The 26,690-nt window shown below is 43.6% G+C and overlaps 1 protein-coding gene across 3 annotated transcripts in view; it reads left to right on the top strand.

The window, feature by feature from the left end:
* Mylk (myosin light chain kinase) overlaps positions 1 to 26,690 on the top strand; it is a 241,483-nt gene that overhangs the window by 47,395 nt on the left and 167,398 nt on the right. The window contains exon 1 of one of the 3 annotated variants that reach the window (XM_047563724.1): positions 19,174 to 19,190. The exons of the other annotated variants lie outside the window; for them this stretch is intronic. The gene's annotated coding sequence lies outside the window, so the exon portion shown is untranslated. Of the gene's footprint in view, positions 1 to 19,173; positions 19,191 to 26,690 lie in introns of those variants that run through there. 3 annotated transcript variants of the gene reach the window in all.

Genomic DNA, 26,690 nt, shown 5'->3' on the forward strand with positions numbered 1-26,690 from the left:
AGTTTGCCAGCTGAGTTTTCCCCTGTTGAAGACCTTGAAGCACTTCTCCCTGCAGAAGTTCTTGACTGCTCCTGGGAAAGTCTGCCATGGCTCTTGCAAAACCCAGTCCAAAGGGTTGAGGAGCACTTCATGTAGGTGGAGGTTTGGCCTATGGGACTGTTTACTTCTTGGTGCCACCTTCTGTTCTATTGACCTTGCCCCTGATACTGAGCACAGTGCCATATTGACCATCTGTGATCCAGCCTGGGAACCCAGCCTAAGTTCAGCCTGCAAGAAAAATGGGATGGAATTGTGGAGGAGGCCCCCTCCTCTGTGCCCACTGGAGGACTGATCTGACCCTGAGTGCCTCAAGATGCCTGCCTGACCATCTTAGGAGGACTGGGAGGAAGGAGGTAAAAGACCTATAGTGACAGCTGGTGACATCCAGTTCCCAGTCCATATAGGAGCCAGACCTGTGCAGCTGACCATGAATACAAACCAACAGACTCATGCTGTGAGGATTGCCAGGGTAGAGATATCTAGATTTTTGTAGATATTTTGTTCTTTTGGTAGGTTGAGGGGTGCAGGTGCTGAGTGTTGGGCAGACCCTCTTTGTCTTTTCCTGAACTTAAGCAAGAAATTACCTTGTGGCTCCTGTAAACTATTTTATTTTTAAGTTATTATTATTATTATTATTATTATTATTATTATTATTATTATTATTTGTACTGGAGATTGAGTCCATGGTGCTTTACCACTGAGCTGCATTACCAGACCTTTGGTATTGTGAATTTTTATTTTTGAAATTTTGAGAATGGGTCTTACTAAATTGCTTAGGGCCTTACTTAGTTGCTGAGTCTGGCCTTGAACTTGGAATCCTCCTGCCTCAGCCTCCTGAGTGGCTGGAATTACAGACATATGCCACCACACCTGGCTCAGAGATAAGGAGGATGCATTGCCCCACTCTACTTTGGAGGCCAGGCTACACATTGAATTGACAGGAACCTACAAAGATCAGAGCAGAGGTCACCTTAACAAATGTGCCTGACACCAAGCTCAGTACTTCTTGGAGTAGGGAGACCTTGTAATGAGGGAGAAAGAACCAGGGAAGGCTTAAACATGAAAGAGGCATCCCTGTCTTGTTCTAGGTTTTAGAGGAAATGCTTTCAGTTTTTCTCCATTAAGAATCATGTTGACCGTGGACTTAGCATAGATAGCCTTTACAATGTTTAGCTATGTTCCTACTATCCCTAGTTTTTCTAGTGTTTCAAGCATGAAGGGGTGTTGTATTTTATCAAATGCTTTTTCTGCATAATAGATGTTTTTATAGAGATATAAATTGGCCTAATCAGGAGAGAGGCCTGCTGGTGGCTGCTCTGTCCCCTAGGTAGAAGCTTCCCTAAATTGCCTGAAAGAAAATGTTCTGCCAACTAGTATTGCTATTTCAAAGCTTTGCAGAGATGGTGAGCACCATTCTTCTCTTTAGAGTCCTATACTAATCTTGTTACTGCGGGGAGAGACAGCATATAACATCCCACAAATGCCATGCTCTTCTAAGCCTGAATGCTAAAATATGGACTGCTGCTTTTGCATGTAGTTGAGTGACTTCTGCAGATGCAGAATGTCAGGATGAGGTACAAAAACATGAAGAATTTAAGGGCCTGTGAACAGGACACTGCGCTACTAGATCTCACTCTCCTTACCCCTGGGGCTCCATTTTTCTCCAATAGGACCCCAAATTCCCTGAAGTTGAGCCATGTCCCCAAGATCTGTGCTCCCCGGGTGTGCACCCCCCTAATACTAGACGGAAGCCCTTTACCTCCCTGAAAACCTTGTATCATCCTATTTCCTTATCCTTGCAGCTGATGGAGGCTTCTGTGGGGAAAGTACTTTCCCCCACAGGCAAGTGCCTTCCTGTGTCAGAGAGAGAGTGGGGAGGGGACAGGTGCTGTCTCCCACCAGTGGGAGCCAGTTGAGTGATTCCTCTGAGTAGAAGTCCCTTAATACCCTCCTGCTGATGTGCTGTTCCCTGGGTTGGCCACTGAATTTCTCTAGACCTTTTCCTCTAGGCTCCCAGGGTCTCCATTTTCTTTCTCAGCAGCAAGACTCCAGAAAAGGATTGGAACAGAAGAGGTAAACCACATTAGTTTCATCAACACTTCCACAAAGTCTGAAGGTGAAGAGATAAGCAGAACTGCTGAAAAATCAGACTGTTAAAGGAGAAATGGGTTCATCCCTGTGGTGGCCCCTGTTGCAGATGGTTAGCAACATCTTGGGCTATCCCCGGAGGCACTGGAACTTGAGGGAATCCTTTCAGAGAGAGGCAGGCAGGGCATGATGTGGAAGGGCCTCACACTTTGGGTCAGTGTGAGGGTCCCATCAGGCCAATAAAGGGTCTGACTGGACTCCCAGCTAGCCCTGTCATCGGCATCACATCTGGAGCTTGGGTGGGTATAGCTGCCTACCCACAGAGCACGGAGGACAGGTCAGAGGTGTTCTGGATTCTTAAACATGTTGAGGAGACCTTTTGTCTAGAAGAAATACAAGTAGCATTTCCAGTTAGTAGCTCTGCAGAGAGCCAGGCACAGTCTGAGAACATGGGGTAGAGGCCAAGTAGACTTCACCAACTTTAGAGCTGTGGGCAGAGGAGAGACCCCAGCATCTTGCAGACTAGCTCTAGCTTGAGGCAGTGTGGGTAGAGTCAAGGGGCAGAGCCAGGAGTAAGTCACCAGCAGCCATGATCCCCCTCTTCTCTACTCCCAAGCTCCTTTCCTCCAATATTCACTCTCCTCCAATAGGTTCCTGACATCCAGGGCACTCCTGAGGAGTGTGTCCCCACCCAAGGCTGCTCCCTGAGTCTCTGCTTTCCCTGACTCCTGTCTCTTCAACCTGGAATGCTCTGAGTCCTCCCTCCCTCTGGCCTGGATGCACTTGGTCTTGGTCTGGGGTGAATCCTGGACTCTTGATTGGCACAGCAGGTGTTGGATATTCAATGAATGCTTGAAGGCAACAGTCATTTTCTCATCTTGTTTTTGACCTTAATTTGTCCTCTTGCAGCTCCACTGCTGCACCCCTGGGCAGGGGAGACAGTATTATTCCATTGAGAGTCAGAAATGGAGCAGTGAGGGCTGACTATCAAGGTCCTGGGTCAGCCTAGATGGGGGTCCAGAGAATTCTAGGCTCAGCAAAACCAATTCCAGACCTGAGGACGCCAGCCCAGCCTGTGACCTGGAGCAGGCTGCAGATTGAACCCTTCTTCCACAGAGCAGCCACCTCAGTTGAAAAGGGCAGGGGAGCAGATGGTAGTCAGGGTGTGAGTGGAGAGATTATGGGAATAAATGGAGTACATTCTGGGTAGAATGAGGTTTAGAGGTAAGGGGGTGCCTTGGCTCTTCCTGCAGTGTTTATGTCACTGTGGAAAAAGGGAGTATCTGTCACACTCTGTTTAGCCTGTCACCTTATTTATGCTCATCAGTGCCGTGGGGGCACTCAGTGAACACCTGGTGTTGGACAGACTGTGTTTCTGGACCTTCGGCCCTCTTTCTCCTGGCTATACTGAGAGCATAAACCTGATGCACCTGGCTTGATTGGCCCAGGTGGGCAACTTGGGATTCAGATTATGTAGTCTTTCTAAGGGTCAAGGGGGGCCCCATCATCTCAGCTGACCTTTGTCTGACTGTGGAGTAAGCTCATAGACATCAGTGGCGTAAGCAGTCAGTGTCTAGAGGAAGATGCTTACAGATGTAAACCATAGGAATTAACGAACTTCTGGAATTTCCTTGCTGAGGGGTGTGCGTGCTTTCAGGGATGGCTTGTGGCTATTGTGTGTATGTGCTACTTCCTGGTGCACCAGGTGTAGCTCGTCATTAGCAGACTGTCCAACTGTCTCAGGCAGAGCAACTGGGATGGTCGGTTGAGATCCCAAGCACTGCTGCACTGCTCACTGGCAGCAGGCTGAGTACCTGAGCTGCCATCTGAAGAGAGACGTGTGCTGGTGCACTCAGGGGAACAGAGTTATGACACCTCCCCAGGGCCCCTGTCAAAAGACCTTGTACCTGAAACTTGGTGGCTCTAGTCTTAAGCTGGTGCCTTCTCTCTAGGCCATGGCTTTGTTATCTGTAGGCTGAGACAGTGAGCTAAAGTCTTTTTGAGTTCTGTGGCTGTGTGTAATCTAATGGCTGAGCCAGGACTAACCACCAGGACCTTGGACTCCAGGTCACTCAACTCCAGTCCTCATAGCATCTCCAATAATGTGAAATTGTCACCAAGGGTCTGAACTGCTAAGTCAAAGATCTGGGTTCAAATTCAGCTGATAAAAAGTAGCTATTACTATTAGCTTTGAGATTTCAGGTTAACTTTGGAGTCTTTCCCTTATCTTTAAAATGAAAATAATACTTGTCTTCTGGAGTTCCTTTGAAAATTAAAGTGAACTTAGGTAAAAGTGAACCAAGGTGAACTTAGGGAAAACCCTGAGTCACCTTGCCCTAACACAGAGCTAGCTCCTGTAAACATTTAATAAATGGGTTTATTTTTATTGTGACAATAGATGTGATTCACTCGTACAGTTTAGGTTTCCTTTCTGTAAAACAGGAGGGTTGGATTAGAGCAGTTCTCCAGCTTTGCCATCTCCAAGGGCAGCAGAGAAAAGAGCATGTGTTCTGGGAGTGGGGCTTGGGTTGCAGCCTGAAGCAGCTTGCAGAAGGCATTTCTTTACAATCTTACATTTATTAATAAAGTTGACTTACAGTTGGCATTCCTTACTATAATGTGAATGGATTGGTTTTAATATAAAAAATACCCAGATCTTTGAGTACAGTTTATGTTCCAGAGGCCCCCTCACAAATCCCCAAAGATCACACGACTGCACCCCTCTGGGGATGGAGGTGAGATGAGATAGTTTCAAAGGTCCCTCCTAGTTGTGATATTCCAGGTTTCTGGGGCATGTAAGTCTCCCCTGAAAAGGACCTGAGATGGATACCAGAGAATCCTGCAGAGAATCCTCAGAGAGGCTGGCTCCCTGTTCCCCTACCCTTGATGGGACTGGATGGGGCTGGGTGATAGAAGCAGTAGCTGCCTGGCATGGGGCGTGCAGAGACTGGAGGAGGAGCAGGGATGTGCCTGAGCCTGACTTTCTGTCCTTGGACTGATAAACCTGGCTGCTGCAGTTGGCAGTCCTCTACCACCTTAGGTAAATTCCAGAAAACACTAAACCATTGTTTTTCATCCACACTGGAGACTGGTGGAGAGAGCAGGGGATGAGTGGCATGTGGAAGCTCAGGGCTTGTCACACTACCACAGTATTCTCCTGGCACTTCTCATGCAGCATCCAAAGTAGGGGCTGGGCTTGTGCCGGGGCAGTGGGAGGAGAGGGCAGGAGAACCCAGAGAAGGCAGCAGGCTTTGGGGAGGATACATAGATTCCTTGGCTGTGAGCAGAAACAATGATCTCTAACTGTGGTCTGATAATGTCTCTATGTGTGGGGAGAGACTGTACTGATGGTACAGTCAAACCTGTGCAGATTTGCCAGAGACAGGCCACTGTGCATGCATGCTCTCTCCCTTAGGCATAAGGGATTGAAATGAAGTCACCAGTATATATATATGGGGTATTCCCTGGGCTAGGTATTGACTATGTTAGTCAAATCTGAACTCATTAGATATCACGACAATGAAATCTAAGGGACTATCAACAAATACTGGAAATTTCCTGTTGGCGTGGTGTTTACTATAAAAAAAAAAAAAAAAAAAAAAAAAAAACCTTAACATATCTTTTTATAAATTCTTCCTGAGCAAGTTACTGACTTGAGCCAGGATCCAGAGTTCAAAAGAAGTAGATTCTAGTTCTGCTTTATTAACTACATGACCTGTATTAGTCAGTTTTGTGTTACTATAATACCCGAGGCAGGCTAACTTTATAAAGAAGAGGTTTATTTAGCTCACAGTTCTGGAGGTTTGAAGTCTAAGATCAGGTGGTCCCATTGGTTTGCTCTTTGGTGAAGGCCTAACAGTGGATAGTGTCACAGGGGAAAAAATGCATGTTAACAGGAAGAGATCACATCTTGAAACAGGAAGCCAGAGAGTGATTTGGGGATCAGGCTCACTCTCACAGATGCTTCCTTAATCCCTTTCAAGGGCTGCTCTTCCAGTGACCTGGGCTCCCCCTCTTAAAGGTCGCACCACTTCTCCATTGCCACACTAGGGACCAGCTCCCAACACATGAACCTTAGGAACATACTCAAACCATATCCAAACCGTAGCATGATCAAAACAAGGCACTTGTTTTTTGAGCCTCAGATTTTCCATCAACAAAATAGGGTTATTAACTATTTCAATATGTTGCAAAGCTGAAGTTCAATCTTTTTGTTTTTCTAAAAACTGACATTTATTCATTAATGAGTATAATTCACCTCAGTGCATACAGAATCATGTGAGACATCTTTCTTATTTTTTAATTTGTTCTAATTAGTTACACATGACAGTAGAATGCATTTTGACACATTGTACACAAGTGGAGCACAACTTTTCATTCCCCTGGCTGTACATGGTGCAGTCACACTGGTCTTGTAATCATACATATATATAGGTAGTAATGTCTATCTCATTCCACTGTCCTTCTCATCCCCACACCCTCTCCCCTCCCCTTACTCCCCTCTACCCAATCCAGAGTTCTTCATTCTTCCCTTACCCCCTTACCCCTTCATTGTGGATCAGCATCCACTTATCAGAGAAAACATTTGGCCTTTGGTTTTGGGGGATTGCTTATTTCACTTAACATGGTAGTCTTCGGTTCCATCCATTTACCAGCAAATGCCATAATTTCATTCTTTATGGGTGAGTTAGGTATAGGTACCACATTTTATTTATCCATTCATCTGTTGTAAGGCTCCGAGGTTGGTTCCACAATCTAGCTATTGCGAATTAAACTGCTATTAACATTGATGTGGCTGTGTCACTGTTGTATGCTGATTTTAAGTCCTTTGGGTACATACTGAGGAGTAGGATAACTGGGGCAAATGGTGATTCCATTCTAAATTTTCGGAGGAATCTCCATACTGCTTTCTAAAGTGGTTGTACCAATTTACAGTCCCACCAGTTAGTGTATGAGTGTAAGTTTCCCCCCATCCTCGCCAACATTTATTGTTACTTGTATCCTTTATAATTGCCATTCTGACTGGTGTGAGATGAAATCTCAGTGTAGTTTTAGTTTGCATTTCTCTATTTGCTAGCGATGTTGAACATTTTTTCATATATTTGTTGACTGTATTTTTTCTTCTGTGAAATGCATCTTTATTTCTTTTGCCCATTTATTGATGGTTTTTTTTCTATGTTTTTTTTTTTTTTTTTTTTGAGTTCTTTGTATATCCTGGAAATCTCCAGGATATGCTCTGTCTGAGGTGCAGGTGGCAAAGATTTTTCTCCTATTCTGTAGACTCTCTTTTCATGTACTTGATTGTTTTCCTTGCTGTGAAGAAGCTTTCTAGTTTGATACCATTTTATTTATTGATTCTTGATTTTACATCTTGCACTTTAGGAGTCTTGTTAAGGAAGTCTGGTCCTAAGCTAACATGATGTAGATTTGGGCCTACTATTTCTTCTATTAAGCACCGGGTCTCTGTTCTAGTGCCTGTCTTTGATCCACTTTGGGTTGATTTTTGTGCAGGGTGAGAGATAGAGGTTTAATTTCGTCTTGCTATATATGGATTTCCAGTTTTCCCAGCACCATTTGTTGAAGAGGCTCTTTTCTTCAATGTACGTTTTTGGCGTCTTTGTCTTGTATGAGATAACTGTATTTATGTGGGTTTGTCTCTATCTTCTCTTCTGTACCATTGGTCTACTTGTCTGTTTTGGTGCCAGTACCATGCCATTTTTGTTACTATTGCTCTGTAGTTTAATTTAAAGTCTGGTATTGTGATGCTCCTGTTTCACTCTTCTTGCTAAGGATTGCTTTAGCTATTCTGGGTCTCTTATTTTTCCAAATGAATTTCATGATTGCTTTTTCTAGTTCTATGAAGAATGTCTGTAGTTCTCATTGTAGAGGTTTTTCACCTCTTTTGTTAGATTGATTCCCAAGTATTTTATTTTTTTCGAGGCTATTGTGAATGGGATAGTTTTCCTAACTTCTCTTTCTGAAGATTCACCACTTATGTATAAAAATGCATTAGATTTATGAGCATTGATCTTATATCCTGCTACTTTACTGAATTCACTTATGAGCTCTAAAAGTTTTCTGGTGGAATTTCCTGGTTCCTCTAAATATATAATCATGTCATCAGCAAATAGGGATAGTTTGAGTTCCTCTTTTCCTAATGGATCCCTTTAATTTCTTTGGTCTGTCTAATTGCTCTGGCTAGAGTTTCAAGGACAGTGTTGAATAGAAGTGGTGAAAGAGGGCATCTCTGCCTTGTTCCAGTTTTTAGGGGGAATGCTTTCAGTTTTTCACCATTTAGAATGATATTGGCCATGGGCTTAGCATAGATGGCTTTTACAATGTTAAGGAATGTTCCCCCATCCCTATTTTTTTTAGTGTTTTGAGCATGAAGGGATGCTGTATTTTATCAAATGCTTTTTCTGCATCTATTGAAATAATCATGTGATTCTTGACTTTTAGTCTGTTGATATGGTGAATTACATTTATTGATTTCCAGATGTTGAACCAACCATGCATCCCTGGAATAAAACCCACTTGATTGTGGTGCACTATCTTTTATATATATTTTTGTATGTGATTTGCTAAAAACCTTAGAAAATGGAAAGATCTCCCATGTTCTCAGATAGGCAGAATTAATATTGTCAAAATGACCATACTACCAAAAGTACTATACAGATTCAATGCAATTCAAATTAAAATCACAATGACGTACCTTACAGAAATAGAGCAAGCAATCATGAAAGTCATATGGAAGAATAAGAAACCCAGAATAGCTAAAGCAATCCTTAGCAGGAAGAGTGAAGCAGTGGGTATCGCAATACCAGAACTTCAACTATACTACAAAGCAATAGTAACAAAAATGGCATGATATTGGTACCAAAATAGACAGGTAGATCAATGGTACAGAATAGAGCATGCAGACACAAACCCAAATAAATACAATTTTCTCATACTAGACAAAGGTGCCAAAAATATACAATGAAGAAAAGATAGCCTCTTCAACAAATGGTGCTGGGAAAACTGGAAATCCATATGCAATAGAATGAAACTAAACCCCTATCTCTCACCCTGCACAAAACTCAACTCAAAATGAATCAAAGACCTTGGAATCTAACCAGAGACCCTGCATCTTATAGAAGAAAAAGTAGGCCCAAATCTTCAACATGTCGGCTTAGGATCAGACTTCCTTAACAGGACTCCCATAGCACAAGAAATAAAAGCAAGAATCAATAACTGGGATAGATTCAAACTAAAAAGTTTTCTCTCAGCAAAGGAAACCATCAGCAATGTGAAGAGAGAGCCTACAGAGTGGGAGAAAATCTTTGCCACTCATACTTCAGATAGAGCGCTAATTTCCAGCATATATAAAGAACTCAAAAAACTCTTCACCAAGAATACAAATAACCCAATCAACAAATGAGCTAAGGAAATGAACAGACACTTCACAGAGATCTACAAGCAATCAACAGATATATGAAAAAATGTTCAACATCTCTAGTGATAAGAGAAATGTAAATCAAAACTACCTTAAGATTCCATCTCACCCCAATTAAAATGGCGATTATCAAGAATACAAGCAACAATAGGTGTTGGCAAGGATGTGGGGAAAAAGGCACACTCATACATTGCTGGTGGGGTTGCAAATTAATGCAGCCACTCTGGAAAGCAGTGTGGAGATTCCTTAGAAAACTTGGAATGGAACCACCATTTGACCCAGCTATCCCACTCCTTCGCCTATACCCAAAGGACTTAAAATCAGCATACTACAGAGATACAACCACGTCAATGTTCATAGCTACTCAATTCACAATAGCCAAATTGTGGAACCAACCTAGATGCCCTTCAGTTGATGAATGAATAAAGAAACTTGGTATATATATACAATGGAATATTAATCAGCCATATAGAATCATAAAATTATGGCATTTGCAGGCAAATGGATGAAATTGGAGAATATCATGCTAAGTGAGATAAGCCAATCTCAAAAAACCAAAGGACGAATGATCTCGCTGATAAGCGGATGATGACACATAATGGGGGGTGGGAGAGGGGCAAGAATGGAGGAAGGAGGGACTGTATAGAGGGAAAAGAGGGGTGGGAGAGGTGGGGGGAAGGAAAAAAAACAGAATGAATCAAAAACTATTACCCTATGTAAATGTATGATTACATGAATGGTATGCCTCTACTTCATGTACAGAGAAACAAGATGTATCCCGTTTGTTTACAATAAGAATAAATTTTAAAAAAAGAATGTCATTGGGATTTAAATAGAATTGCATTAAATCTGTATAACAGTTTTGGTAGTATCATTTTGACAATATTAATTTTGCCTATCCAAGAGCATGGGAGATCTTTCCATCTTCTAAGGTCTTCTTCAATTTCTTTCTTTAGTGTGCTGTAGTTTCCATTGTAGAGAATTTCACCTCTTTTGTAAGATTACTTAACAAGTATTTTATTTTATTTTTTTGAGGCTATTGTGAATGGAATATTTTGGATCTTCTAAATGTAGAATCATGTCAGCAGCAAATAGTGATAGTTTGAGTTCTTCTTTTCCTATTCATATCCCTTTAATTTCTTTCATCTGTCTGATTGCTCTGGCTAGAGTTTCCTGGTTACAGTGTTGAATAGAAGTGGTGAAAGAGGACATCCCTCTCTTGTTCCAGTTTTTAAAGGGAATGTTTTCAATTTTTCTCCATTTAGAAAGATATTGGCCTTGGGCTTAACATAATTTTGAGGTATGTTCCTATTATCCCTAGTTTTTCTAGTGTTTTGAACATGAAGAGATACTGTATTTTGTCAAGTGGCTTACTCTGCATCTCTTGAGATAATCATGTGATTCTTGTCTTCAAGTCTATTGATGTGATGAGTTACATTTATTGATTTCTGTAAGTTGTACCAACATTGCATCCCTGGGATGAACCCCACTTGATCATGGTGCACTATCTTTTTATTATGTTTTTGTGTGCAATTCACCAGAATTTTATTGAGAACTTTTGTGTCTATGTTCATCAAAGATATTGATCTGAAACTTTCTTTCCTTGATGTGTCTTTGGTTTTGGTATCAGGGTGATACTAGCCTCAAAGAATGAGTTTGGAAGGGTCCCCCCTTTTCTATTTCATGGAATAATTTGAGGAGTATTGATGTTAATTATTCCTTGAAGGTCTTGTAGAACTCGGCTGAGGATCCCTCTGGTCCTGGGCTTTTCTTGGCTGGTAGGCTTTTGATGGCATCATATGAGAAGCTTTTTAACAAGTGTATTTAAACACTCAATTTCAGGTATTACAGTCCAGTAAGGATTTTACTCACTGAATATATAATGAGATTTAATTACCACAAATTATTTAATCAATAGGTAGGTATTAATTTTAAGTAAAAACTGTTTTGGTAGCATTAACTAAGAGCATTACTCTCCTCAGGGTCCTCTGTAGCCTACTCTTAATCAAACTAATGACTACATTTTTCAAAATTCCTCTTGGTATATCCCTTAATCAGATGAGTTTCCCTGCTTTTTTATATAAACATACCCAATCAGCTTTATCCTGGAGGGTTCACCCTTTTAGATTGCCATGACCTGTTTTCTCTCTTTTTTACGTTGAGACTGGGTCTCACTGAATTGCTTGGGGCCTCATTAAGATGCTGAGGCTGACTTTGAACTTGCAAGCCTCCTGCCTCAGCCTCCCAGCCACTGGGATTACAGGCTTGTACCACTGCACCTGGCCCATGACCTATTCTCTATTCCTTATAAATGAGAGATCCTTGCTCTGATCTTTGAGGATACATTTAGTCCACTCTGAGCCCTGGTTTCCTCATCTACAAAATAAGGAAGTAGACAAAATTATTTAGGTTTCCTTCTATCCCTGACACTCTGCAATCCAGCCATATTTTAGATAGTAATCAGAATTTATAAAGATGAGAGCAGTGTTTATTGTCTAATCAACTGTGTTATGGTAAAGTAGTAACTGTTAGTCTAATAATCCCTGTTAAAAATCATTTAATTTAAAGGCATAAATTAATCTGCTCTTTGTGATTGCTGCAATATTTAAGTGAATGACAATATTTAAGAGATGTGATACTCAGATTCTTCATCATCATATTATAATTGACCATTAATGTAGTTGTGCAATGTTTAACGACAGGGATACGTTCTAAAGAATGATTGTTAGGCGTTTTCATCGTTGTGCCAACATCATAGAATGTACGTACTCACACTTACACATGGCACTGTTTTACAATAAACTTTTAAAAATGTAAGTAGGAGTATACTTTTAAGTAATGATGAAAAGCACAGCAAATATATAGACCAGTGACATAGTTATTTATTACCATTATGAAATATCAAGCACTATACGTCATCGTATGTGCTATACTTTTATATGCATGTTACTGTTATAATGTATTGGGTGTTATGAATATCAACTTTGTTTTAGTTCTTTGAAACTGCCTCTAATCACACATCCCTGCAAAATAGATTTACAAATGGGGAAACTGAGGTTTAGAGAGATTAAGTAAGGTGCCCAGGGTCACCCAGCAGTGCGGCAGAGGCAAGGTTCAAGTTCAGGTATATCTAGACAAAGGTTGTGATGTGAATGTTCCACCAATGTCCGCTGCCTTGCAGTCACCACCTAACCCATGTAGGTTGTCAATTTATTGTTACTCTTGTCTTGGGACTAGTGGTTACCCTGGCCGTGTTTGTCATTCGCTCTCAGCTTTACCCTGGAATAGGAATTGGTCCTCCATCTAGCTGAAGCAGCCAACTTGAAAATCAAATGGAAAAGCCCACCTGGATTTAGCACCTTCCCTCCTGTGGCATGAGGAGACAACCAGTATCCCCTTCCTCCTTATTCCCTCTCTACACCTGGCCACTTCTCAAGGTGCTGAGAGTGGAAGGAACACTGGAAACCACAGTGCTGTTTGCCAGGCCCTGGGTTCCGGCCAGAGGAGGCAGATGGTGTTGAAGGAGTAATTAGAAAGACCTGCAGACTCACATCTCACATGCAGAACCTGGAGGAGTGGATAAAGCAGATTGGCTTATACCTCATTTTTCTGCACTGCGTCACTTGGGAGAGGATTTGGGAAAGACGCATTCCTGGGCCTCTCAGTCTTGAGTTTACAGTGGATGGCCTGGAGCCAGAAGGGTGATGCTGGCTGCCTCTGGTCCCAGCAGAGCTGGGGATGGTGCAGTTGTGGCAGTCTTCACTGCCCCTCACTCTGCAGTGTTCCTGCACCTTCTCCTCAGGGGACATATTCTGGCCCTCGTGTGGAAGGGTAGGACGTCCACAGAAGCACCCTTCTCCTTCCCTCTCCTCTAGTTGGCTGCAAGGTAGTCCAGTTCACAACTCATGTTTTCCCAGGAGAACCAGGCCATGGATGCTGGCGTCTCCCCTCAGCTGTGAGAGTAGTGGGGACTGTGCTTAGCAGCCAGGCCTGGGCAGGTTCTCAGAGTTGGCTTGTATTTGTGTCCTCAGGATCCGAGGACCCTCCTTGCTTAGTATCCTCAGGGCCTGTCCCTTCAGCTTACCCCCCTAGGGCCTGGTCCCTGCAGAAAGTGGGGGATGACATATGCTTCAGGCCAACCCAGAGAAGAGGGGGACCTTGAGCCAGTCTGGAGCTACAGCTCCGGAGCCCTGATCGGCAGCATCCTGAGGCTCGCTTCCTTCTTGGGCCTTTAGGGCTCTCCGAGGCTTTTCTGTAGAATGACCGGTGTTGGAGAAGAGGGCGGGGCCAGCTGAATCCGGGCACAAAAAGGTGACCCTTCTCCTTCACCTCTCCTGGTCTCCTTTCAGCCCTTTGCCTCCATAATACCAAGAGAATGCTCTACTACTGGGGGCTACCCAAACCCACTTGCTCCCCACAAGATTCCTGCTTCAGAATAAGTCAAATTATTAAGCGCTTGCAGGATTGGAAGGGGAGTGTGGAGATCCTGCTTGAGCTGACTACAGCCATCCTGGTCATTTTTCCCACTAGGTGACTCTGGCACATATTCTAAACCCTTTAAGATAAACAATGTCATTAAGATAGTACATGTTCAGTGCCATACTCAAACTGCTTCTTAACTGGTATTTTGACATGTTAATTTTTGAGAAAGCCCTGGTACATTCTGTTTGATTTTGGCCTACCTTTGTCTAGTTTACCGTGTGAATCCCTTCCTCCTTCCTTGGAGTATGTGGATGTGGGGATCCTCCTGCTGCCACCCCAACACACTTTTTGTCCATAAGTTCCTAATAAATTCCACTCTGAGCAGTTCTGGATTTGACCATCTATTTCTCTAGTCTTTCAATGTCTTCTGCCTTTGGTAGTCAATTCTTGTGCAAGGTTTTTCCAAAACAGGGAGGAAGAATGACATGGTTGAAAGAAAGGGAATATATTGGATTTACTTTGTACTCCCCAGTGCCCTGCTCCATTAATTTTTCTGTTAATATTTGCCATTTTAGAAAGGAACTGGATGAGCTAAGTCACCTTCTGTACTTAGTCTAATGCCTGGCACAGTAAGTGGCTCTTTCTCTCCTCCTCTTTCCCCTTGGATTTTCCCCTTAGCTCCTGCAGCCAGCCGCATGCCTTCTCTGGACAGGCCTCATTGAAACAGAGAACTTGGCCTGTGAGTTTGCCAGAGGCTGAAAAGCAGGATAACTGCACAGGTGACCATCCCTGGCATTGGCCCAGTCTTCAGGGTTCCCATGGCCTACGTGGGTGTGTCTCAAGGGCCAGGAGTGCCTGCCTGATTAGACTGCCCCTTGACTCTGCTCTGGGCTTGACTAGCCTGAGAGACAGATGCACTAGGGCACGAAGGGTACAGGGAGATGCTTCAAGCCATGTAGGGACAGAACTTGCACCAGAGCTGGGAAGTGGCTTTCTTAAGGTCACACAACTGGCTAGAGTGGAGCCTCAATGAGCATGCGGGCTGCTGACTCCTTTTACCTCCCGTGCGGGCTTCTGATTTCTCCTGTGGCCCTCTTCTTGACCAGGCTGCTTTTATCCTCTGAGCCTCTGATAGAAATTAAAAAACAACATCAGCATAGCAGGCACCATGACTGAGCCTCCTGTTCTGTGCCAGAGACCAGGTTGGGCTTTTAATGAAGTTACTGATCCCCACCGTCCTGCAGGTGGGTGGGGCCCGTGGCAGCCTCCTTTTATAGATGAATAAACCCCAGCTTTCAGAAACATCATTTGCCTCAGGCTGGTCCAGCCATGGCGGTCTGCCTGCAGAGCACTCTGATCTCCCTGCTTGGCTTCCTGGGATGGAAGCAGGAAATACAGCTCCTGTCCCTGGGGTCCATCACCTGGTCTCCCAGGACTAAGGGTGGTATGGCCACCCTATCTGGGCACAAACGCTACTCAGTTCACAGGGTCCAATGAGGAAGGAGAATGCAGAATGGAGGGAGGAGGTGTGGCATTTGAGAAGGGGACAGTGGTAGGAGTTCAAGAAACTTGACATCCTGAACTTACTTTTGTAGCGTGGTATGTGTCAGTGAAATGCGGGAACTTTAGGATTGTTGCTAGAACTTTAGTATTTTGCTAATTTGGTTATAATCAGGGTTTCTGGCTCTGGCCTGGGTTTCTTTCACATGTTACTTTTATTGCAGAAACTTTCTCTCAGCTTCTTCTCATTAAATCCCAAGTGAAGCTGGAATCCCAGCTCCAGAGAGCAGGCCCACTCATTCTCACTGTGCACTTTGGTGGCTGTGTTTATTTGACTTGATCTGTTGGGGGTGTTGGGGGGGAAGAAAGGGAGAGGGAGAGAAAGAGAGAGAGAGAGACAGACAGACAGACAGACAGAGGGTTAGTTGTGTCTCCTTTTAAGACAATTTCAATTAGCTCTCTGCCCAAGATGTGTGCTGCCTGGTGGACATGCACCTCCCACCCGTGGTCTGTTGCTCTGCTGATGTGGCCTGGCTGACATGGCAGCTCATCTGCCTGTTGGAGTCTGGTCCCTACTTTAATGTGTTTTCCTAGAGGAAAGGCCCAGGAAGCCATGGGGAGGGAGAGGCTGCCTGGTGTCTGGGGGAAGAGCTCAGCCGTGGGGGCTGGCTTTAAATGCATTCACTTGGGAACCTAGGGGCCTGGATGCCTGGATGTCACTCAGGGATGCCAACAGGAAACCCAGAGAAAGTACCCAGAGCAGAATGTGATTATGCCCATTTCACAGACAGGGAAACCGAGAACAAAAGAATAGGAAAGTAGCATGAGTTACATATCAGGTTTAGATGTATTTGGAGCTAAATACCAGTATTTCTCTTGGGGGTAGATTTTGTTGTCTTTGTGACCTGTTCATCTGCTCTTTTCTTAATGATTACTAACATTCATGAGATTCCCTGTACAAGAAAATTAAACAGTGTCATCATTAGGAAGTGACTTTTTAAATGTTTTAATCCAGATTTCTATTCGCTTCTCAATTCCACAAGGATTTATTGAGAACTACGTGCTCATCGATATTCCAGGCATTGAGGATACAGTGGTGATGGAAACACACAGGACCTGTGACCTGGTGTAGCTTACACTCCTTTGGGGGACACAGACGTTGCTTGGTGGACCACTTGATGACATGACTGCAAACTATGATACCAGGATAAAGACACAGAAAGGACTGGTGGGTCCACCATTCTAATCTCAGTGGGACCAGAAGTCCATTCTGTGTTTCCAGTCAGCTGTTTTGTACTTGAGCATTTGTTTTTGATTTCAGTGCAGACATTTAAAAACTATTTTTCATGTAACTTCCTGTGATACACGTTGGGGATCTTTAGGGTCATATTTAATACCTAACACATTGTGTGACCCTCGGGTTTGACGGACAAGTCTTCCATGTCTTTGACCAAATTGTTGTTCCAAGTTCTGTCCAACTCACACTGACTTTCCAGTCATTATAGTGTCGCCCACTCCTAGAAATCACATCTGGGAGGACTTCCATGCCCCAGTGGTGAGCCGCATTGTTCTTTGATTAATTTCTTCCTTTCTTAGCTATAAACTGCTGGACCATCTTGTGAGCGAGGTGTTCCTAACTGATGTGTGTTCACTGTTGGCCATGGACTTAATTGATGTAAAGATGTTCTCATCAGCATCTTTCTCAGGCTGCAAATCTCTCTGGCCCACAAATCTTCAATTCTTCTCTCTGGAAGAAAAGATGGAATCAAATTAGACATTGGTTCACCCTCTTCCTCACTTGTCCCTTAAACCTGCATGACACTATTCATATAAAACCACTTTTCCCTTTCCATGTGTTATTTTAAGGACAGAAGTAAATTAGATGGTAATAGGGAGATTTGGAAGATTGACCAAAGTAAGATTTTTTAAATATACCCTGAGGACACTTGGGTCCCTGAGACTCTTTAAGGGGCCCCTAAGTTCCAAATTATTTTTGTATAGGATGTTGTTTGTTTGTTTTCCATTCTTATCTCTCTGTATAGTGGCATTTTCCAGCAGCTACAAATATTGTGATGTCACAGAAGTCTTGATGCAGAAGTAGATATGATAATCTTGCTGTCTTCTGTTAAACCAGACATCAAAGAAATTTGCAGAGCAGGGAATGTAGCTCAGGGGTAGAGCACTGAGCATCACACACACACACACATTATAAAACTGGACAATAACTCTTCTTTTGAACATTTTTTTGTTTTGGAAAATATATTTTTCTTTTAAAAATATTTATGTTGGAGCTGGGGTTGTGTCTCAGTGGTAGAGTGCTTGCTTAGCAGGGATGAGGCACTGGGTTCTGTCCCCAGCACCACATAAAAAAGAAACCAAATAAATAAAATAAAGGTATTGTGTCCATCTACAACTAAAAATATTTTTAAAAAATATTTATGTTGTCTGGTGCAGTGGCTTGCACCTATAGTCCCAGCTATTTGGGAGGCTGAGGTAGTAGGATAGCTTAAGCCCAATAATAGATGAAGACCAGCCTGAGCAACATAAGTGAGACCCTGCCTCTAAATAAATAAATAAAGTAGACATACAGGCTGTTGATCCTTTTAAATGAATTAATATTTAATTTCTAATATACTAAATTTGGATAGTGATAGCTTTTTTGGGTCCTTAAAAACTCTTAGGAATATAAATAGGAGCCCTGAGGCCAAAAACATTTGAGCAAGCACTGCTGCGTTGGAGAATACAGGGTCCCTCAGGTGTTGGAAGAATACCAGCTTTTCAAGAATCTGACATGACCCAACAGAGCTTAAATTCATGTCATTCCTGACTCAGACCTCCACAGTCTGTCCCAAGGTATGAGTTGCACAGGATAAGCAATTCCTTTGCAACATGGAAGTACCTTCTGCCCCCTGGAAGAGGTATTGTCTGAGCATCACCTTGCTGCTTCATGTAGAAGCGTGCCCCAAGGAGGTCTCTTGAGGCTCTGCTGGGGCAGCACAGTGCCACAAGGTCCCGTGCTTCAGTGAACGCAGCCCCTGGAGCCTGGCTCAGATTTCTGCCCAGTTCCCTCCAAGAATCACAGCACAGCAGTTTTCAATCCATCTATTCCCCGGGCTTGGCCTCCTATTCTAGGGATCACAAACAGGACCTCTTCAGCTTAAAGAAGAAAGAGCCGGGTCTCAGGAGGCAAATGTCTTGTGAGCCCTGGGTGGTAATCCCGGGCCAGATGTACCAAGGGGTTGGAGTGGCGTTCCTGTGCCAGATGTAGAGTTGGGGAAGTGCCCAGCCCATCCAAGGACTCGGCTCTTTGCTTGACAGGGTCCTCCCCTTGCTCCACACTCACACTAGAATCTGCATCTCCGAACAAGTAAAAACCTGTGAGCTTCCACCCCTGGTTCCCTGGGACTCCATTGAAAACCTCTGCAGCTGGCAGCCAGAGGTTTCAAAGGTCACCCCAGCTGGGCGAATTAGAACAACAGATCTCCCGGGTGAAGTTGGCTGCCCAGCAGAAGGCAAGTTGCAACATCTGCGAGCAGAGTTAGAACAAAGCCCCTTAACTTTTTCATTCTGGCCCTGGGCTCTGGCCACTTTCCTCTGATCCTTCTTCATTTTCACTGGACCTTGGACAGGAATCTCAGCAGCATGGTGGTGAAGTGTGACTGCCTCGCATCCTGACTCACGTGAGAGCTGCCAGGAAGAGGCCACAGTAAGGTGTGTCCTGTTCACCAGTCAGTGGCCCTGCCTCACTTTGTCCCTGTGGGTCATGGCAAGTCAGCCTGGCATAGCCAAGGAGCAGCTCTCTCTAGGATTAGGAGTGATTAGGGAATGTGTCCGGATTTGAGTGCATTGCTGAGAGGATTAGGGAGGGAGAACAGAGCTGTCAGTGCCTGGTCATCTGCACGTGGGTGGTTGTGCCATCACTAGTGTGTGCTGCTGGGGGATCCGTGGCAAACAGCTAAGCAGACTTGATACTTCCAGGACACCCTACTCACCGATGGTGTGCTGAGACAGCCATCATTTGAAGTTAATATATATTTTGAGTAGGTCAGGGCACAACTGGTTCCTCTAAATTTATTCTGCTGTATGAATTGATCATTGATTTTTTACTTTTTTTCTGCATCTTTTTCCCTCAGAGTTTCACTATGTATTGGCCATAGTTCAGAGTGTTCCTTTTTGGGTTCAAGGGATGATTTAAAGTGCTTTTGATGAAATTAAAGTCCAGTTAACTCAGTACTGCCTTGAGAGACTAATAAATTATGTTACTTCTGAAAACTTTATTTGGAGGTGGACTTCGGTCCAAACATCAATGGAAGGAGGCTTGTAGCTCTTGGGCCACTGCTCTTTTTGACCCCCGCTCCCCTGTGTTTTACTTCTCTCTCCTTTGAGCTGCATTTAGCAGGTACTGAATGAACCCCCGTTGGGTGCTTTTGACTCCAGCCACCGAGCATTGCTCTGCTGATAGAGAAATTGCAGACATCACCCAACTTCTCTTGTTTTCTTGGTTGGAATGTGGTCACCCAACCTGATGATGGATTAGAGGGGAACAAAGATGGTTTGACTTGATTTATTTTATTATTAATTTTTTTCTCAAATATGCCAGGAGCCATTAATTGGCAGTGTGGCAGGAACCTGTGCTGATGATGGCAGTGGGCAGGGCCTTGGGCTGGGGGCGAGTGGAGCTATTTGGTGTGACTGGGCTGTGGTTCTGCCCAAGGGTGGTTCAGTAATCCTCCCCCTGGAACAACCCACAGGGACTAGGTGTTTCCTCTCTGTATTGACCGGCATGTGCCTTTCTTAACATGAAGGCAGATCCTTCCTAGGGTTGGATGGCTCTCTATTCTGGAAGCCAAGTGCGTCCTTTCTGATGAGAGCATTTAGGGCCTCCAGAAGACGTAACTGTCCCCAGCAGGTCTTGAATCCTGAGGCTTTGCGAAAAGGGTCCTGGACCTGCTCCCACTTCTCCGAGTTTCCAGCTCCCCTGAAAGCAGGGGAGTGTTTTTTGTCTTCCAAAGCCAGGACTGAGAGAAGGGGAGACGCGTTCACTGCTCCTCTTCCTCTGGGCTTCTCCCAGGCCTCCACCAATTGCATCTGGCCTTAGTGGGGATGGCAGGAAATGCCCCACTGGGTCTGAAGAGTGCCCAGCACGCAGCAGAGCCTGACTTTGGTTTGGTTGCCACTTCAGACTTAGCAAGCATGGCTGGCTCTCTGAGCCTCCCTGCCCTCATCTGTGAAAGGGAACCCCCAGAACTGCCTGCAGAGGTTGGGTTGAGGAGAGCGTGCCCGGTACCCACCGACCCCTTGCTCTGTGAGTGGTGCTGCCAGAACGCTCAGGACTGTGCTACCGGAAACGGCCAGCGGGCCTGGGCCCGCCCCCGCGCCTCGTGGAGCTCCGCCTCCGCCCCGCCCAGCTACCGTGCCAGCTACTCAGGCCTGACTGGGCTTCTTGCTGTGCTGGTAACAGGGTCTGTGTCTTCCAGGTTGGGAGACTGGCTTCCTCTTGGGAAGCAGGTGCTGCTGCTGCCGGCAGCTACCACCAAGTGAATACCTTTATGCTGTGCTCTGGGCTTTACATACACTCCTATTCCAGTCCTCCTTGCCTCGTGAGATTGATATCATTCCCAATTGACAGAAAAGAACACAGAGGCCAAAAGAATGGAAGTACTTTGACCAGCCCATGTCTGGAAAGTGGCAGTGCCCCTGGATTTGTGGCAGGGTCCCGAAAGCCTGATGTTCATGCTGCCTGCCCCACCTCCACTCCAGTCCTTGTCTTGGCTGCACAGAGTGTATCTGTCACCTCACCTCAGTGAGAGTGGAGGAGTGCAGAAGGAACAGAGCCCCTCTGGCACATGGTCCTGGATAGTTGGGTATAACAATGTGGCATAAAAACCGCATTCCTCTCCTGCCCCGTGTTGCCACCCTCACCACACTTTGCACCACACAAATACAGACACACTCAATGCCCAACCCCACACACAGATAAGTCACTGCTTTGTACATAGCACCTAGTTTGGCACATAGTAGTTATTCAATAAATATATTTTGAGTGAATGAATACAACCTGATTCTTGCTATTAAATTTATGTCAGGGCATACTTATCCTCCCATGTTTGTTAGAACTCTCTTCACAATAGCCAAGGTATGGAATCAACCAAGGTGTCCATCAATGGATGAATGAATGAAGAAAGTATGGCATAGTTCACAGTGGAATATTATTCACTCATAAAAAGAAGTCTTGTCAGTTGTGACAACACAGGTAGTACTAGAGGACATTATGTCATGTGAAATAAACCAGATACAGAAAGACAAATATCACATGATCTCACTCATATGTAGAAGGTAAAAAGGTTGATTTCATAGAAATGGAAAGTAAAATAGTGATAAGTATAGGCTAGAAAGGGTTGGGGTAAGGGGCATAGAGGAAGGCTAGGTGACAGGTACTGGGGTAGCCAGCTTTCTCTTACTATAACAAAACACCTGAAAAAAAATGAGATCAAAGGAGAAAGGTTTTTTTTGGCTCACCATTTTAGAGGTTTCAATCCATGGTCAACTGACTCCATTGCTTTTGGGCCTAAGGTGAGGCAGAGCATGGTGGGGGAGCATGTGGTGGTGGAGGAAGCTGCTCACCTCACAGGGGGCCAGGAAGCAAAGTAAGAGAGGAAGGGCTGGGGTCCCAGGAACCCCTCTAGGGCACACCCCCAATGACCTAACTTCCTTCCACTAGGCTGCACCTTGAAAGGTTCCACCACCTCCAGTGAGACCACAGGCTGCTGCCCAAGCCTTTAGCATGGGAGCCCTCGGGCGGCAATCCAGGTCTAAACCAGAGCACCCAGCAGGTCAGGTAGGAGGAGTGAGTTCCAGGCTCTGTGGCACCGCAGGGGAACTGTAGTCACCACAACTCATGTATTCCGTAAGGAGTTAGAGGAGAGGCGGCCACAAGTCCCCAACACAGAAAAATGATCAATGTCGAAGGATCTGGAAGTGCTCAGTACTCAGATTTGGTCATTGCACTTTCTGAACATGTATCAAGCTGCCACACTGTGCCCATAGGCTGTACAGTCATTATGTCACCCACAACAAACCACATCATGACTATTTCGAAATGGTTTCAAAAATGCTAAGAAACACAATAATTTGTTAAATATGGCAGGATATTAATTGTTCAATTTAGATATTGGTTTTTGGGGTGCATATTTTATCATTCTTTCTACTTTTCTGTATGTTTGAATTTTTCCAGAATGAATTGCTTTTAATTTAAGATTTCTATAGCATTAATTCATATCATCGTTTCCCTTGTAAATACATACTCCTGTAACTGCTTGATATTCTACCATATGTAACCGATTCTCACGGTTGGATCTTTAACTACCATATGTAACCAGTTCTCATGGTTGGATCTTTTGTATGTCTACCTCTTTTTTTAATTTTTAAATTTGTTTTAATTAGTTATACATGACAGTAGAATGCACTTTGATACATCATATATAATACAGTATAATTTCTCATTTTTCTGGCTGCATATGATATGTAGAATCCTATTGGTTATACAGTTGTATATGTACATAGGATAATAATGTCTGATTCATTCTACTATCCTTCCCATCTCCGACCCCTTCTTCTCCTTCACTCACCTCTACCTAATCTAAAGTAACTCTATTCTTCCCTAGGCACACCCCCGACATTGTGAATTAGCATCTGCATATCAGAGAAAACATTTGACTTTCGGTTTTTTGGGATTGGCTTATTTTGCTTAGAATGATATTCTCCAGCTCCTTCCATTTACTGGCAAATGCCATCATTTCATTCTTCTTCAAGGCTGAGTAATATTCCATGACATATATCTGTATATATATAGATATATATCTATATATCTCACATCTTTTTAATCCATTCATCTGTTTTGCTATAAATAATGCAATCAGCGTTCTTTATATAATTTTTGGGCTGCATCTCTGATTCTTTCCCAATAATATATTTCTTTTTCTTTCTTTCTTTTTTTTGGGGGCAGGGAGGTACCTGGGATTGAACCCAGGGATGCTTAACCACTGAACCAATTTCAGCCCCCCCCCCCTTTTTTAAGAGTTTTTGTTTAGAGACAGGGTATTGCTGAATTACTTAGGGCCTTGCTAAATTGCTGAAGTTGGCTTTGAACTTGTAATCCTCCTACCTCGGCTTCCCACACCACTGCACCCAGCCCCCCATAATATATTTCATAATGTGATATTACTAGGAAAAGAGATGGACAGTTAATTTAGAATCTTCTGGACAAATTTCTTCCAGAAAGATTGTACTAATTTGTATTGCCCCTAGGAGGATATGAGTATGCCCATCTCCCCATGGCCAACTTTAAATGTCATTTTGGTTAGTTTAAAAAAAAGTTTGTTCTTAATTTTAACTCTTGGATTATTTGGGCTTGACTGCATTTATTTACTAGTCATTTTCTTCTGCTCGAGTCTTATCTTCTGCTCACTGATCTGTTGGGCTGATTTCTTCTTTGTTTTTCCTTGAACAAATTTTATCCCGAAATATCATCCATCTTTTAATGTTGTTGATTGCATGTTTAGCAGAAAAGTCTTAATTTTACATATATGTAAATTGAGCAGCTCTCAGTTTTTCCCTTGTTACACCAACATCAGACTCCCTTCCCACCAGCCAACTCTGACTGCTTCAGGAGACCAGAGAACCCAGTGGTTCAAAATAGGGACTCAGGTGCCTCATCCCTAGGTTCAAATGCCAGTTCTGTCCCCTACTGTGTGACCGAACATGGTTTGTGATCCCTAAAATGGGGACGGTAAGATTATCTGTCTCATAATGTTGTTGTGAGGAGGAAAGGGATCTGTTTATTGTTTACAAAGTGTTTAGTACAGTTTCTGGTTTGTTTTAAGTGCTACATAGTGTTTACTTTTGTTGTTTCCTGCTGTGGTCAGGTTGTGTCTTATCATTGGGAAAGGAATTTTGTTTGCAAAGCTAATACCTTATCAGTGAAAGAGAAAGCAAGGTTTGTTAAGCAGAGAATGTACCCTGTTACAAACAAACCTAGCCACTTTGTTACTGTAATTTATACTTTAAAAGACAGAGCCCTATTTTAGTTAAATATTAAATGTAAATAAGCTAATTATATGACCCACACACCACTGTTCCTTCGTGTCCCTTTACCTGACCCATAGTGTGGAACTTAATTATGCGACCAAATAGCCAAAGAAAATGAACAGAACAGGAAAAACTAGGTGTCTCTTCCATTCAGCAGATGTGTTTCATGCCTGTGATGTGCCAGGCATAGGGAGGTCATGGTGAGTGAGACATGGTCCCCAACCTGGAGCTGCCCCAGCCTGCTCAGGCTTCTGCCCGGACTTAGGACTTGGCACAGGGATACTAGGATGCGCTGTAGGTGGTGGCAGCTGGTAGCCAGTGACCTTGGCTGCAGTCTGACCACCCAGCTTCTCTCAGCTGCAGCCTGCTTCCAGCCCCTGCTCTGGACTCTGGACCCCCTCATCCCCCCTTCTTTTCAGAAAGCCTTCCTCCATTCATGAGAGCCGGGATTGGTTTCTGTCATTTGCAACCAAGACCTCAGGTTTGTGCCTGCTCTGACTTCACCTTCAGTCCATCTGAAGGAAACATCAGGAATTCAGAACTAGATTTAGACACAGATGGGCTCATCACAGGAGTTTTTACCATAAAAGACTTAGCAGCTGTCCATATGGCCAACTACAGGGAGATAGTCAAACACCAGAAGGATGGAATACTTAAAATCAGATTTCCTTTTCTTAAATGCTTTTTTAGTTGTTGATGGACCTTTATTTTATTTACTTCTATGTGGTGCTGAGACTCAAACCCATTGCCTCAGACATGGGAGGTAAGTAAGTGCTCTACCACTGAGCTACAACCCCAACCCTAAAATTACATTTCTTAAAAGCAGTTCTACTCCTTTGTTTTAAGAAAAACTGTCAGAAAAAAATAGGGAACATATATGTGTGTGTGTGTGTGTGTGTGTGTGTGTGTGTGTATACACACAGTTTGCTTTCAACCATATAACGTGTATTTTTCTATACCCATAAAAACAAAAGAGGGCAATGCCCCACCATTCTGTGTAATAAAACTGGCTATTTCCCGTTGTTCTCCTTTGGGCTGTGTGGTATGAACAGAAGAGCTCTGGAACCTGACAGATCGGGAATCTTCCTCCATTTCTGCCAGTCATCTGTGTAACAGGCAGGTTATTCCTCCTGTTTGAGCTCAGATTCCTCACTCGCAAAACGATGTCTATATGTTTCATGGCATTGTTACAATTAAATAGGAGGAATAAGACCTGGGGTTCTATTGCATAAAGACAGGTAGTTAACAATGATGTGTACTTTAAAATGGGGGGGCGGGGAGGATCTGGAGTGTTATCACCACAAAGAAATGGTGAATATTTAAGGGATGGATATGCTGACTATCCTGATTTGATCATAGCATAATATATACATGTATCAAAACATCACATTACAATATGTACATACCCATATATATGTCAATTTAAAATAAAGTAATAAAAAATTGAATAAGATCATCAAATACTCCATACAGTGAAACAGCACAAGCATAGAGTAAATGATAATTAGTTTCACATATTGCTTTTTTCCCAGGCTTTACTAAGAAACATTTACAGTTGAGAATAATTAAACATCCCCAAAGAGTTGATCAGTGCTGTAATGGGGAGCCATGTGTTACTTCTCGCTTTGGCCCCTTCGCTCCAGCTAACCGTGCCAGCCCCAAGCCACATTGTGTCTGGTCCCCCCCTGGCCTAGGAGTTTGGACTTGAGGTATTCTTGCTAGCAATGGCATCATTTTACTCTGTCTCCTTGGGCAAGTTACTTACCCTCTCTGGGCCTCAGTTATAAATAGAGGAGTCAGCTTGGATGAGCTTAAAATACCTCCCTTCTCTAATCATGGGATTTAAAAAGAATTTTTTAAAACAATCTAGTCCCTAGTCTGCTCCCTTTCCTTCATTCCACAAACTCCGCCCTCCCCCCCTCCCCTCCCCCAGGGTCCTTCCGTGTTAATGTGAAACTCCCCTTTTTGGTGAATGGATCCCAGTTTTTTTGTAGCCCTTGAGCTCTCACAGTTTGGTCAAAAACACTTTTGACTTTCTGCCACAGGTGTTTCATGTAAATGCTGATTTTGAAGGGTCAGCCACTGTTCAAAACAGCTACAGATACCTGTTATAAAACCT

Source organism: Sciurus carolinensis, chromosome 9 (assembly GCF_902686445.1).
Source record: "Sciurus carolinensis chromosome 9, mSciCar1.2, whole genome shotgun sequence".
NCBI lineage: Eukaryota > Metazoa > Chordata > Mammalia > Rodentia > Sciuridae > Sciurus > Sciurus carolinensis.